Source organism: Lygodium microphyllum, chromosome 24 (genome assembly GCF_053477565.2).
Source record: "Lygodium microphyllum isolate KBCC chromosome 24, Lygodium_microphyllum_v1.1.10, whole genome shotgun sequence".
Lineage (NCBI taxonomy): Eukaryota > Viridiplantae > Streptophyta > Polypodiopsida > Schizaeales > Lygodiaceae > Lygodium > Lygodium microphyllum.
This window is the reverse complement of record NC_141158.1, coordinates 57,629,489-57,644,036: the sequence shown is the minus strand read 5'-3', so window position 1 is coordinate 57,644,036 and position 14,548 is coordinate 57,629,489. Positions and strand designations below refer to the sequence as shown.

General features: G+C 43.2%; 2 pseudogenes; both read right to left on the bottom strand.

The window, feature by feature from the left end:
* Positions 1 to 499: 499 nt before the first annotated feature.
* On the bottom strand, positions 500 to 1,163 carry LOC148015127 (chaperone protein dnaJ 10 pseudogene; annotated as a pseudogene).
* Positions 1,164 to 10,047: 8,884 nt separating this feature from the next.
* LOC148015126 (chaperone protein dnaJ 10 pseudogene) lies at positions 10,048 to 10,701 on the bottom strand (annotated as a pseudogene).
* Between the last annotated feature and the right edge of the window lie 3,847 nt (positions 10,702 to 14,548).

Sequence of the window (14,548 nt, the reverse complement as noted above, 5' to 3'; positions counted from 1 at the left end):
TATGAACATGGGAATAAAAGCGACATGTGTTTGATATTGAAGGATGAAACTGATGCTCTCTGAATCGTGTAAACTCAGGTCGGCCAAAATCCAGTCCACATGGAACAACCTTAACATCTCATCATCCACAACCTGCATTTCATCTTTATTCCGAGCTTTTTTGTCCTGCTTTTTCCGTTTCCTCTCAGTTACAGCATTGAGTATCTCGAGCCCATCGTCTACTCAGAAACAAATCCATCTTTCTCCGTTGAATTCGTGTCCTTTTCGTCCTCCCAGTCATTCCTTTCGTTCTCCCAGTCGTTCCTTTCGTTCTCCATCAAGCGGCCTATAACACAGCCCCTCCTGAACCAGAAAAGCCCTTCTATTTGTTATTGGTCAAGATTTTTCTCCTCTGAGCCCTCCCAATCGCCGAGATAAACATTCTCCTCTAATCCTGTTCAATTCGCGTCGCTTTTTCCTACTCAGTCGATCCCCTTCATCGTCAAAATTAGCTCTTGAATCAACTAATTAGCCTCCCCATTCCGAGATTCCCTGCGCCCCATTCAGCGAAAAAAAGAACACCCATGAGAAATATTTTTTTCCCAGGCTCTTTTGCCGCTTGTCGCTTGTAGATGTAACCTATTGTGTGCAGCATAGGCTCCCCAAAAGCTGCTTCTGAAAGACGATGAGCCTCTTCTTTTGCCCATTCTATAAATGCTTGTCTATTATTGACGAACAATTCTAACTTCTTCTCCAAAATTTCCACAAGTTTCATTTCCCTCTCTTTTTGTACCTCCTTCATCTTCTCTTGAGCTCTGACTGGATCATCTGTTCCTAAATCTAGAGATGCCATAGTTGCCATTGCCAGCTGGCCAATGTACTCCTCAAAGAGTTCGCTGCCAAACAACATTCCAAACACAGCTATAGGGTCCAACATGCTTTCCTTGGAAAGAGAAGATTTTCCATATCTGTCATAAGTTTCTCTTTGTTGAGGATCACTCAATACTTGATATGCCTCTCCTAACAACTGAAAATTTGAAGCAGCTTGAGGATCATTTGGATTTTTGTCCGGATGCACCCTTCTTGCCTTGTCGTAGTAAGCCTTCTTGATGGCAGCAGGGCTCGCATCAGGGCTTACGCCTAGGATATCATAGAACTTGGTCTCCTTCACCATATCCCCACTCGCAGACCAGAAAGGGCCACTGACACCATACTCCCATGCAACATTAGAGCTTTGCAAAATAGTAGCTACCCAAGTCCACTGTGAGACAATGACACTCGCAATCAAGCCTGTCTTGATGCTCCTACCAGCTGTATTGAACCATTCTGAGGTGTACTGAACATCAAGTAAGCTCCCACATTTGGCATACATATCCACCAATGTACTTCGATTTGCATCTCTTGGAAATAGTTTAGTACTTCCTCACAAAGCCCATAATCGGCATATCTTGAAATAAGTGTAGCCCATGAGATTGCATCTCGAGTTACCAATCTACCAAAAACTCCCTGTTCTTCTACAAGCATGTCACATTTAGCATACATGTCAACCAGAGCATTGTTGATTAATTCCTCTTGCTCCACACCCTCTTCACTATATTTCCCGCATAGAATGAAAGAGCAAACATAACGACTAAGTATGTACAAAGTACCAAATCACACACACAACTTTCGGGTGGTTTTCACACCTCGAATGCGCAGCAATATGACATCCACCCCCTCTAATCCTACGCATCCTCCGAATGGGCCAACTACCCATGATCGTTATCATTAAGATCCACAAACAGATCAATCTCTTCATTATGCATTTTCGGTATATCAACAAGATTATCTGTCATATCATTTGTCTCTTCCATTGGAGTTTCTTCTCGTTGCTCTTCTTTTGAAAATTCTTCCAATGCATAATCCTCATCATCTCTTTTCTTGAAAATCTTGATTCTTTTTCCAGCAATAGGCACTCTAAGCACCGTTCCATCCAATTCTGTCAGCTCATATGTTGCATTATCAAAGACATGTCTGACTATTTACGGGCCAAACCATCTTTTCACCATCTTCCGAAGTGCAGTATGCTGATTTTCAAGGCTGCTATCAAAGACTAATACCCAATCTCCCTCTTCTATTGCTCTAGGCCGCAAGCGATGCCTGCTGTCAAACCTGTCCTTATTCCTTAGTCTAGCAACCTTCAACCTATCAATAGCTAGCTGAATATCCTCTGGTCTTCTCTCCAACTGTCGAATCCGAAGAGCTAAGATCTCCTCTCTCATCAAATCCTCCTTCCAAGGTAAAACTGACCAAGTCAAAGCACAAGTCTCTGTCGGCATAACAGGTTTTTGACCATATATCAACTCTGCAGGCATATATCCTGTGGTAACACTGTGAGTCGTACGATCAGCCCACAAAGCAAATGGTAGAAGTCTCAGCTATTCTTCAATCCGTCCTTTGCATGCTTTGGCTAATGCTTTCACTATCGGCGGATGCCCTCTTTCACTATTCCCATTTCCCTCTGGATTATATACTGTAGTTAGAGCCAACTTGATTCCTAGCTGAGAGAAAAACTCCCTAGCTTCATCTACATCCAATTCACCACGATCCGCAGTGATCTTACCCACACAACCATACCTGCAGAAAATTTCCTCCAATAAGAACTTACACACTGCACTAGTGGTCTTCGTTCTCAAAGATTTGCCCTCAACATGATTGGTAAGATCCTCTCTAGCCAAAACAATATACCTCATCTACCATAGACCCATAGGCATAGTAACCAAATCAACTACCCACTTATAATGAATGCATAGCGGATAGGTCGGATGAAGCTCATCTCGATGACGCACTACTGAATACATCTGGCAGTCTCTGCAAGTCTCAACAAAGTGAGAAACATCTCTATACATGCCTTTCCACCAATATTTCTCCTTGATTTTCTCATAAGTAGCCCACACTCCTCTATGACCAGCCCAAGGACTCTCATGAAACTCTCTCATCACCTGTAACTGTGTCTCTCTATCGCACACAACCCGCAAAGGTAATCCGCCTCTTTTCTTCGGATGCTTCCAAAGAAATCCGTCCTTGAGAAAATAACCATAGGCTTTCCTTCTGATCTTCTTGAACTCTTCATCTGTCCATTCATCTCTTTTACTTAGTGTACTAAGGTACCTGCCAATCTGCAACCTATCTCCAACATAGAGTTCTTCTATGAAAGCCACAATATCATAGACATGACAAACATGATCAACCATAGTGGCTGAAATTTCTGCATCATCCTCTTCTGCAAGTAGAGTCTCCTCATCATCATATCTGGCTCTAGACAACATATCTGCCACTGGATTATCCTTCCCTACTATGTGTTTAAATTTCGGATTTAATGACTTGATGTATGCAATCCATCTCAGCATAGCTATATCCGAAGTAGAGAAACTTGTGATTATACCAATCAATGGCAAGCAATCTGTCTCTATCACAACTGAAGCTCCAATAAAGTACTCCTTGTCACATTTGAGAGCCGTGACAATCCCCAGTAGCTCCCTTTTGATTTGTGGATATCTCCTCTGTCTCTCGTTTAGGACTTTCGCCCCAAACCGAATAGCATACCTATTTCCATCTGCATCATCTTGACCCACCGCCCAACCTATGCCAATAGGACTAGTGTCAACTGTCAATACAATAGGCCTTCCACAATTATAATCCACTTTCCTAAGAGTAGGAGCATTCTGCAATAACTTCTTCAATTTCCGCATAGCTCTAGTGTGGCTCTCATCCCAATAGAATTTCTGCCCCTTTCGAAGCAGCTGATACAAACAATCTGCTATGTGTGCAAAATGAGGTATCCAAATCATATAAAACACACAAGGTCCAATGAATCTTCGTACCTCTGAAGTGGTAGAACAATACTCCGCAAACTTGCCTATAGCATTCACCTTATCAAGTGAGGGTTTCCTGCCATAATACCCACACATATGTCCAACAATGACAACCTCATTCACTCCAAAAATAGATTTTTGCCCTGAAAGTGTCAAGTTCACTTCTTCTAACCTGGCCATAATCTTCTCACATGCTGAAATATGATCAGCCACAAAGTATCTGCATCCCTGCTCATTTAGACTTTCATTCTTCTCTTCTTCTGCACACCCCTTAATGGGCACATCATCCAAGAAAGACATAGTAAGCTGAGGTATGTAATCACGAAGGACTTTATGCATGGCATTCATCATATGCGCAACAGAATTAGTGGCACCTTGAGGCAAGGTACACATCCTGACAAGCCCAATAGGAGTTCTCATGGTGGTTATGTCCCTGCTTTCCAAAGCCAGCTGAAACTGATCATATCCTGAATACAAATCACCTAAAGAATAGATGGCACGTCCAGCAAATGCTTCTGCAAACTCATCCACAGCTGGACCTATACCAACATTCCTGATAGTAACTCTGTTCACTGGCTGCATGTCCTGAATAAATCGGAGAGTTCCATTCTTCTTTGGAACTGTAAACCACCTGTTTGAGTATGGTGCAGATGAAGGCTCAAGAATTCCCATCCTGATTTTCTCATTCAATAAATCAATCAGCTTTGACAGGTGTGCCTTAGGCACTGGAATAGGTCGGAGATTCCATGGAATATGAGGAATAGTAAAAATGACCATAGGAGCAACAATATCAGGATTCACACATCCAATCTCATGTGGGAAAAAAGCAAATCCCTTTCCATGTCGCTCAAGCATCTCCTGAAAGCATTGCTTCTCTATGGGTAGCAAGAAATCACCATTTCCAATTTTCAATTCAGCAAGAGTCTCTGCTGAAAATTTATGACCAATATGCTCCGGATTCCTCAAAATTTGTTGTTTAGCAGCCCTCTATTTGCTGATCACTGTCGAGTGGAAGCGGTACAGCAACCGGCTTCACCTTCTTATCCACAGTTTTGTATTTCATGTCAACCCTGGCTTCATTATGCTCTTCTGCATTACTCAAATCTTGCTGTAAATCAGCAATTCTGCACTCCAATGGCTGAATATTCTCAGCCCTCTGCTCTATGGACTGCATAGAAACAACCCTAAACTATGGATATTGAAATATTTCAGTAATAAACTCTGTTAGCTGAAAGTTTTCAGCCCTCTGTGTCTTTGAAATCTGATCATAACCAGCTGGAAACTCTGTTTGTTGAATTTCTTCAGCACTCAACACTCTTTGCTAAGTTACCTCAGCCTCTGACTCAATCTGTGACACAAAATCTGAAATTTCATGAAACATGTCCAAGGATTGCACTAATACATTACTGTGACAAGTTTGCATATCAGTTTTCAGCATATCTCCCATCTCTGTTATCGTATCTGCACAAATCACACTGTCATACATCCCATCTATGTGCTCATCATCCTCCAAAATTCCTACATTTTTCAAATTTTCCTCCTTCCTGCATATATACTGCCTGGCAGCTCTAGGAAACCTAGAAATCTTCTGATAGCTCATCGAACTGTTTGCTAAAATCCCAACAAAACCAGAGGAGAAAACACTGCTGCCAGGAGGCGAGAACTCCAATCTCCTCTGCTCTGTACCACCGTCGTCTCACGAAACGGCGGTACCTAATGAAAACCCGAATCCCTCACAGTGGGCAAAGGTGCATCTCTGAGAGTATCCCTGTTTCTAACATGGTTCACACACGCAGTCATAAACTGAACTGCTCTCATACCATCTTTACTGCGAATCCGTGCATAAGCAGAACCATCATCCATTACCTTCGTTTCCATGTGCATCTCTGTGATGAATGGCTGTCCAAGAATTATAGGATAAGAGCATGAATCCTGCACAAAGAAATGAAAATCCTCCTCTACATCACCAATAGAAACCCTAACACTAGGACAGGCAGCATACAAATCACCTGCAGTGTTATTGGCAGCTCTCATACGCCACCCATGCTCTACATCCATAGGCCATCTGTTACTCTCATAAACTCCACGAACTATGAGATTAATCTCTGAACCATGATCCACCAATGCAATATAAGGCACCTGTTTCTCTCTAATCTTTACCATCGTCTCTGTAGTTGCCCTAGCCCAATGGCTCCGCGAAAAGTGACTATGCGGTATCAAGACAGGCTCATCAATTTCAGCATAATGCATAGGCTGAACCCTCTTCTCTACCTGCGGAAAAACATAAGCATTCTCAACCATAACCTCATCCTCATCCTCATCCAACTCCTCAATCAAAACTCCATGTGTATCAGTGATAGACAATGCATGTCTTTTCCTCTTCAGGACCTCCTGAAACTGATCCTGAAACTCTCTTTTCGAGATGCCCAAAATCTCAGAAATAGTGAGAGTCACCTCACTACCAAGTATCTTGTCATTAAAGATTTTCTTCATGTCTGTAGATGTCTCAATATCGGACATCAATCTAAACCCTAGTTGCTTTCTCTCTCTAGGCTCTTGCATCTTTTCTCTCTTTTGAGCATCTTCCATTTGTCGATCTGGCCCTGGTCTTGAAGACGGTCCTGCAGTAGGTGGAGTAACAAACTCACCCCCTCTAGTCTTCTTAGCTGCACTTGGATTTTCTTCATCCCTCTTACGCTTCTCCTCAACAAGTACATCTGCTCCTTGATACTTAGCCAAATAAGCATAAATAGAGTACCTGTCAACAGGCGAATCCCAACCTGTCTCTGATCTGATGCTAGAGCCTGCACTAGTCAAAACAATTTGCTGAATTTTTCCCTTGTTTGCAGTCTCCATAGCATAAGTCCATAGTGCTGATTGAGTCTCTGATCCATTCTCAATTTGGACTCCATATGTAGAAGCATCACCTCTAGCTGTCACATAAGAAGTACGCGCAGCCATGTCATCCACTAACTTCTTCATTCCACCTTTACCAAAGTTGGTAGCAAGTGGAGCTCCTGTCTCAGTCAACCAAATCTTACCATCTTGCCCCCAATATACCAAATTCTTCCTCCTTGCATCTTGAAAGGATTCACAATCCCTACAATGTTGATGATCCGTACTATCGCACCAAATACATCTCTGATCTCTCCTAGGTGCACTAGGAGCACTCCTAGGTGCAATAAGAGCACTAGAAGAAGTAGTAGGCGCAGTCGAAGCAAACTACTCTTTCAATTTTCCCACCAACTCCGCTTTAACTGACTCCAGTGTCAAATCCGTTATGCCTTTGATTATGTCATCAAGAGAGGTAGGCACCGATGGAGCGGATGGTTTTGGAGCAGAAGGTGCAGTCATCGGTCGTGGAACAGGAGAGATAGGTGGAGTGGAAACAGTAGGCACTGGCATAGGCCAAGAAACTAGTTGAGGAGGAGAAGAAATAACAGGGATAGAAGCAGGCATAGGAGCAGATGATGGTGTAGGTGTCATGGAACCATTCTGTAGGCGAGTCTTCCATATCCTCCTCTTGGTCAAAGTCGAGACTGCATCCTGAGCATCCTGCCAATCCGTTTTAAGACCCATAGGCTTCGTGCGATCCTCAAGAAGCTCACCCAATTCTTCTTGAAGAGCAGGATCTGCAGCTTGCAAGAAAAGCTCAACTTTTTCAACATCCAATGCTCTTTGTTCAATGGCATCAAGCTGACTATACCTCTCTTTAAATTCTCGAATCAACTCCGAAGTAGCTAGACCTTTGTTTGGCATGTAGACCCACTCTCGGAATGACCGCCGAGTAGCCATACCAAAGTCCTCAAGGAAATATTCTTCTTTCAGGGCCTTCTTAAAATCTTGCCAATGTGTATTTTGAATAAAAAGATCAGTCACTTTCGCCCTCAAGGCGGGTGTGACAAGACGAAGGAAATATTTACTCATAAGTCCAGCTGGAACTCCAAAAAACCCCATCTTGATCTCATATGTCTTCAAATATGCTGAAACATTACGGCCATCAAATAGCTTCTTCTCATTCTCAACTGCTTCAATAGCCTTAGTCGCGTTGTTTGCATTCTCCTGCTCCGAATAGAGTTGCCTTTTTGCTGAGACAACTGCTGTTGATGCAATTGTTGCTGCTGCTGCATATACAATTGTGTCTGCTGATTTTGGAGCTGCATATACAAGGACATATTCTGCAAAATCTGCTTTAGATCCTCAGTTGAAGTACTTGACGCAGCAGTAATTGATGGAGCTGAAGTAGACACAGCTGGAATTGTAGAAGAGGCTGAAGTATCTCCCATCCTGAAATTTTTGCGACGCTTTCACGTCGGGTTCACCAAAGATGTCGAAGGGTTTTGAAAGCAATGTCGCAACTTCAGAAGTTCTTAAGAAATTCCAAGACGGAAGATTAAGCGAAGCAAATAATCAAGACAAATATGATGTCAAATAACGATTGTATTACTGCCAAGTTTTCACTATGAGCATAGAGTGATACCATAATAAATCCACATGTGATCCATGCAATTGACCCATGCCATGTATACAAGCTCTTATTAGAGTCCAAGCTTATGAGAAGCAAGATTTCAAATGCTCACAATTGACAACAGTTTCAGCCTGTTTCACTCTGAGTTACATCCATGCTGCCTGCACACATTTCTATTGGGTCTTAATGAATTCTTCTACACCTCTTGGAAGTCTCTTTATAAAGAGGTCTTTAGGGAAGACTTCAGTGACCTTCCTCACCACTAGTTTAAATTTCACAGCCTTAGCTTTAGTGTGCCTTTGCCTGTGAGCATTGTTGTGTCCATACCCTTTGGAGAAGGATATTACTGCACTGTTGTACTGATTCCAATTGTAAGTGGGATCTAACTTGGGCTATGTTGTTTCTTTCCATATCCAGCTCACTGCTTTGCATAGGTCAGCTGTTTAGATTTTGTTAAGAGCCCTTAGGATTACCCTTTTGAAGAGTGGCCTATCTGGTTTTGAAGGGAAAGTGTTGCTTCCTGTTGTCTACTTATGCAATCAAATTTATGTGGCCTCTGCTTTGTATCTACCTTCAGCACGGCTGTCTCTCCCTTCCTTCTTCCCAGGTCGTGCCTCAAATATGCTCCCTAGCGTGCAACTTCTGTGACCTTAGAAAAGCTGCTGTCCAGAACGATCATTCCAGATTGAAATTGAAGTCTGTGAGCAAGGTGATCATGATAGTTGCAACAGAAGCATCTCGATTCCATGCTGTTCCCATGGCACCTCCAGATGAATATTCAATAGAGTTCTTCTCCGTTTCGCAGCCTTGACAATTTCAGCTCTTTCTAAAAGAAGGAGTCCCCTCCCATCGCCATCGCTCACATATTTGCTCTGCTTTCAACACGAAAGGTGACATCTTGACAGCACGCAAAGGCTCTAATACAGCTCTGTGAAGTTTTGCTTTGAGAGACACTCCTTCGTCAAATCACGGAACTCGGACTAAGGCCTAGAGCTTCTTCACTGCTAGAATAGAGAAGCTTCGTGATACTAGAAGACAAAAAAGAAACGAAACAAGCGAATTCACTGGGAGACACTCCTGGCACCACACGAATAGCACTCCTCAGTTTTGGAAAAATCTCCATCTGCATATGCCTGGTTCCACCTCCCCGACTGAGTTCCTTTTGCCTGGTTCCACCTCCCCGATTGAGTTCCGCTTATCATGATTACTGAGCTTCCTTAGCTTAGCAATAAAAAACCCATCTAGATTATGAACATGGGAATAAAAGTGACATGTGTTTGATATTGAAGGCTGAAACAGATGCTCTCTGAATCGTGTAAACTCAGGTCGGCCAAAATCCCGTCCACATGGAACAACCTTAACATCTCATCATCCACAACCTGCATTTCATCTTTATTCCGAGCTTTTCTATCCTGCTTTTTCCGTTTCCTCTCAATTATAGCATTGAGTATCTCCATCCTGTCGTCTACTCAGAAACAAATCCATCTTGTTCTGTTGAATTCGCGTCCTTTTCGTCCTCCCAGTCGTTCCTTTCGTTCTCCCAGTCGTTCCTTTCGTTCTCCATCAAGCGGCCTATAACACAGCCCCTCCTGAACCAGAAAAGCCCTTCTGTTTGTTATTGGTCAAGAATTTTCTCCTATGAGCCCTCCCAGTTGCCGAGATAAACATTCTCCTCTAATCCTGTTCAATTCGCGTCGCTTTTTCCTACTCAGTCGATCCCCTTCATCGTCAAAATTAGCTCTTGAATCAGCTAATTAGCCTCCCCATTCCAAGATTCCCTGCGCCCCATTCAACAAAAAAAAGAACACCCATGAGAAATATATTTTTCCCAAGCTCTTTTGCCGCTTGTCGCTTGTAGATGTAACCTATTGTGTGCAGCATAGGCTCTCCAAAAGCTGCTTCTGAAAGACGATGAGCCTCTTCTTTTGCCCATTCTATAAATGCTTGTCTATTATTGACGAACAATTCTAACTTCTTCTCCAAAATTTCCACAAGTTTCATTTCCCTCTCTTTTTGTACCTCCTTCATCTTCTCTTGAGCTCTGACTGGATCATCTGTTCCTAAATCTAGAGATGCCATAGTTGCCATTGCCAGCTAGCCAATGTACTCCTCAAAGAGTTCGCTGCCAAACAACATTCCAAACACAGCTATAGGGTCCAACATGCTTTCCTTAGAAAGAGAAGATTTTCCATATCTGTCATAAGTTTCTCTTTGTTGAGGATCACTCAATACTTGATATGCCTCTCCTAACAACTGAAAATTCGAAGTAGCTTGAGGATCATTTGGATTTTTGTCCGGATGCACCCTTCTTGCCTTGTCATAGTAAGCCTTCTTGATGGCAGCAGGGCTCGCATCAGGGCTTACACCGAGGATATCATAGAACTCGGTCTCCTTCACCATATCCCCACTCGTAGACCAGAAAGGGCCACTGACACCATACTCCCATGCAACATTAGAGCTTTGCAAAATAGTAGCTACCCAAGTCCACTGTGATACAATGACACTCGCAATCAAGCCTGTCTTGATGTTCCTACTAGCTATATTGAACCATTCTGAGGTGTACTGAACATCAAGCAAGCTCCCACATTTGGCATACATATCCACCAATGTACTTCGATTTGCATCTCTTGGAAATAGTTTAGTACTTCCTCACAAAGCCCATAATCTGCATATCTTGAAATAAGTGTAGCCCATGAGATTGCATCTCGAGTTACCAATCTACCAAAAACTCCCTGTTCTTCTACAAGCATGTCACATTTAGCATACATGTCAACTAGAGAATTGTTGATTAATTCCTCTTGCTCCAAACCCTCTTCACTATATTTCCCGCATAGAATGAAAGAGCAAACATAACGACTAAGTATGTACAAAGTACCAAATCACACACACAACTTTCGGGTGGTTTTCACACCTCGAATGCGCAGCAATACGACAAAGGGTAGAATAGTTCCATAGGTCAATGCGAAACTTGTGCAACAAGTGCAGAGTCATATGATCTTGTGATTGGGTCACAAGGGAATGGCCAACTCTCGGAATGAGGTTGGCAGATTCTTACGCAAGTTATCTTGCAAGAGGATGCGTAAGCGTCCTAATATAATATCTTTCTGGGGTAAAAATAATTGCTTAGAGCAAAGGACAAACCAATAAAGTGGAATAACATATGAACGTAAGGTATTGACCAAGTCGGGTTAATAGGGTACGACCCTAACCCAAGATATAGGGGATCTTGCCAAGTCACAAGTCATCCTAGATCGAGTGCTGGACGCATTCGAAATGAAGGATTCATTCCTCAGCAGTTGGCCAACAATAAATGACCAGTGGAAATGTTTGTGCTTGTTACAGATTTAAGAGCACTATTTTGCTTTGTTTGACCAATGAATTAAAGGATAAATGGATATCTAATGCTTCAGGTTGAAGGCCTAAAGGAAGAGACAGCTTCAGTTACCCCCAACTGTCTGCCTGACCCTAACCAAGGGGGTTGTTAACCGCACCGGGAAAGTGGACTGAACCTGCTGCGAGAGGTCTCTCTGTTGAGCGCTACTTGGAGCAGGAGGATGCTTGGGTGCCAGAGGGGGCTCTGGCCATAAATCCCTTGCCTTCCGGGCCCTACACAAGAGGCTAACGTGACTCGGGATTGGATCTCGAGGTCCACATACTAGACTAGGGGCGGAATCTTGGATTAGTGATCCCTGTGGATTGCTGGATAGCCTTCGGGTGAAATTTTGAATAAGCCTACCGGATGGACTTTAAGTATTTCTAAGATAAATATGATAACCTGTTAACAAGGAACTTGTTTGACATTGCTTTTCTATGTCAAGTGATATGATTACGTGAAGGAACCAGTGCCTAATGTGCTAATTAAGGAAGCTGATTGATACATGTCCAACTAAATGTGTTAGGTAATTAAATAACTAGAAAAAACCTGAGAAAAGTGCGATGGATGTGGCCATAGGCCCATCCTACGGATGGGTGGTCCCGGCATGCAGAAAATGAATGAGTTCTACGAGCTAAAACAGCTGGAGCTCACTCTTGACGCATACTACTCTAAATTCGTCTCACTTTTAAAGTATGCGCAGCAGATAGATATGACACAGCAGGTGTCCAAATTTTGTGCTGGTTTAAACCCACCAGTAAATACCCATCTCGAATCTATGCGTCCATCAGATCTTCAGGAAGCACTCATTCGAGCTGCGCCTATAATTCAAGAGGTGCAAGCTAGACCAAGGGGTAACAAAACTTGGTCTTATAATGTTCCAAACAGAGGAGCATTCAGACCTCAAATGAAGAGAGTTCAAGGTTAGAATCAGGGATAAAGAAAGAAAGCAAGGACTAATAACGTCAACAACTTTGTTCCTACTCAAAGCAATGGCCGAAACCTCCGTTGTTTCCACTACAACGAGCTTGGTCACTTCAAGAGGCAATGTCCCAAGCTTGGAGGAGGACATTGCCAAGCACCTTTCCATGGAACAGGCTGTGGTCAAGGATCTGCTACCCGAGGTAGAGGAAGAATCACCTGCGTTGCCAATAGACAATGAACGCTGAGGAGGTATGTAAGATGGAGGCGCTTTGGCCGCAGTCGAGTGCTGAAGGGGGAGTGCAGCTTCCTCGCGCTCCTTGGGTTTTGTCCACCAAAGAAGAGCACATTGTGAAGCAAGTAATCAAGTCTATCCGCACTTCGACGGGTATGATGCATTCTCTTAGGTCCGCATTTTCTAAAGATGACCAAATGTCTGGGCTAAAATCCTATGATTGGCATAAGATATGTCAGGTTTGTGAACAAAATGGATTTTAATTAGCATGGACATTTTGAAATTTGAAAAGTGGCCATTATTCATAATGCTTTTTCATTTGTGGCAGTTTGTCCTACCGATCGCGATCGTAGGATGTCTTACTCCAGAAATTTGTGGGGCCATTTACAAGTTGTTGACTTTGGTGCAATGGATCTCACAGAAAGAGATTAAGATGTCCTCTATTGAATCCGCAAGGCGGGGAGCAGTTGAGATGGTCTGTCTCTTTGAGAAATACCTGCCCACTAGCATGCTCACGATACAAGTTCACCTTCTTGTGAATCTTGTGGACGAAGTGGAGATTGCTGGACCTATCCATACGCGATGGATGTTCTTCCTGGAGCGCTTCATGAAAACCCTGAAAGGCTTTGTGCAACAACGAGCTCGTCCAGAAGGTGGCATGGCGGAAGGTTGGTTGGTGTCAGAGGCGTTAGTTCATATCTCACAATGGCTATCAACGGTGGAACTAGACAATGAAATGCTATGGATGCTGAAGGATGATGATAGGCTGACTGGAGATGTGGTGGTTGGAAATGGGGTAGAAAAAAGAATGGATGCCTCAATGGAAGAGAAGGTGAATGGCTTTTGTATGTTGCACCATGCCTCCATGGAGACGTGGCTCGCCAAGTACCAGATTACAAGGCAAGATCGTGAGGAAGCGCGAGCTAAATTCCGACGCAGTATGCGTCACGGACCGATTCGATATCCCGAAGGCATGGAGGAGATGCCGCGGTTTATGTCAACACGATGGTTGCATGGAGCCTTGACCACAGCATCCAGCGAAGGGAGAGAGGTCTCAATGGAGAAGTGGGAGTTCTCGAGGGGATGTAGTCCAAAGGTAATGAGGGGTTTAGAATGTGTCGTATCTAAATTTGCTTTCTACATCTAATTTGAGTGTTTCAATGTACAGTATAAAATATATAGTGCAGCGTGGTCGCGTGGAGCGTATTGACAAAATGCGCTCCACAATGGACTGTGGTGTCATGGCAAGGTTTGAGCAAGAGAGCCGGCGATGAGCAATGGATCCAAACACGGTTGTGGATGAGATGGAGTATTTTGGGAGCTTGCAAAGTATTATTATGGTAGATTACCGTAGCTTCTCCATGATACTATTCGATGTGCAGTGGTTCAAAGTGGCACTTGGAGGAGCTGGAGCAACAGTTCAACGAGGTCCATGTGGATTTCTCGAAATAGATTCTAAAAAAAAATGGACAGATTTGCGCGACACCTTTGTGTTGCCGACCCATTGTGAAGAGGTGCAAAGAGTCATTTGCTTGCTAATTGTAATACGACATGGTTTATGTCACAATGGTTTGAACTCGCTTTGTAAGTGTTTGTGAACATGTAATCTTCTATCCAAACCCCCGACAACCTCGATGGTGGTATGTTATACCTTCAACTCCTCGAGGTGCGAGAGTATATGATCAAAGCGATGTTCTAGGCATAGATGAAAAAAATAT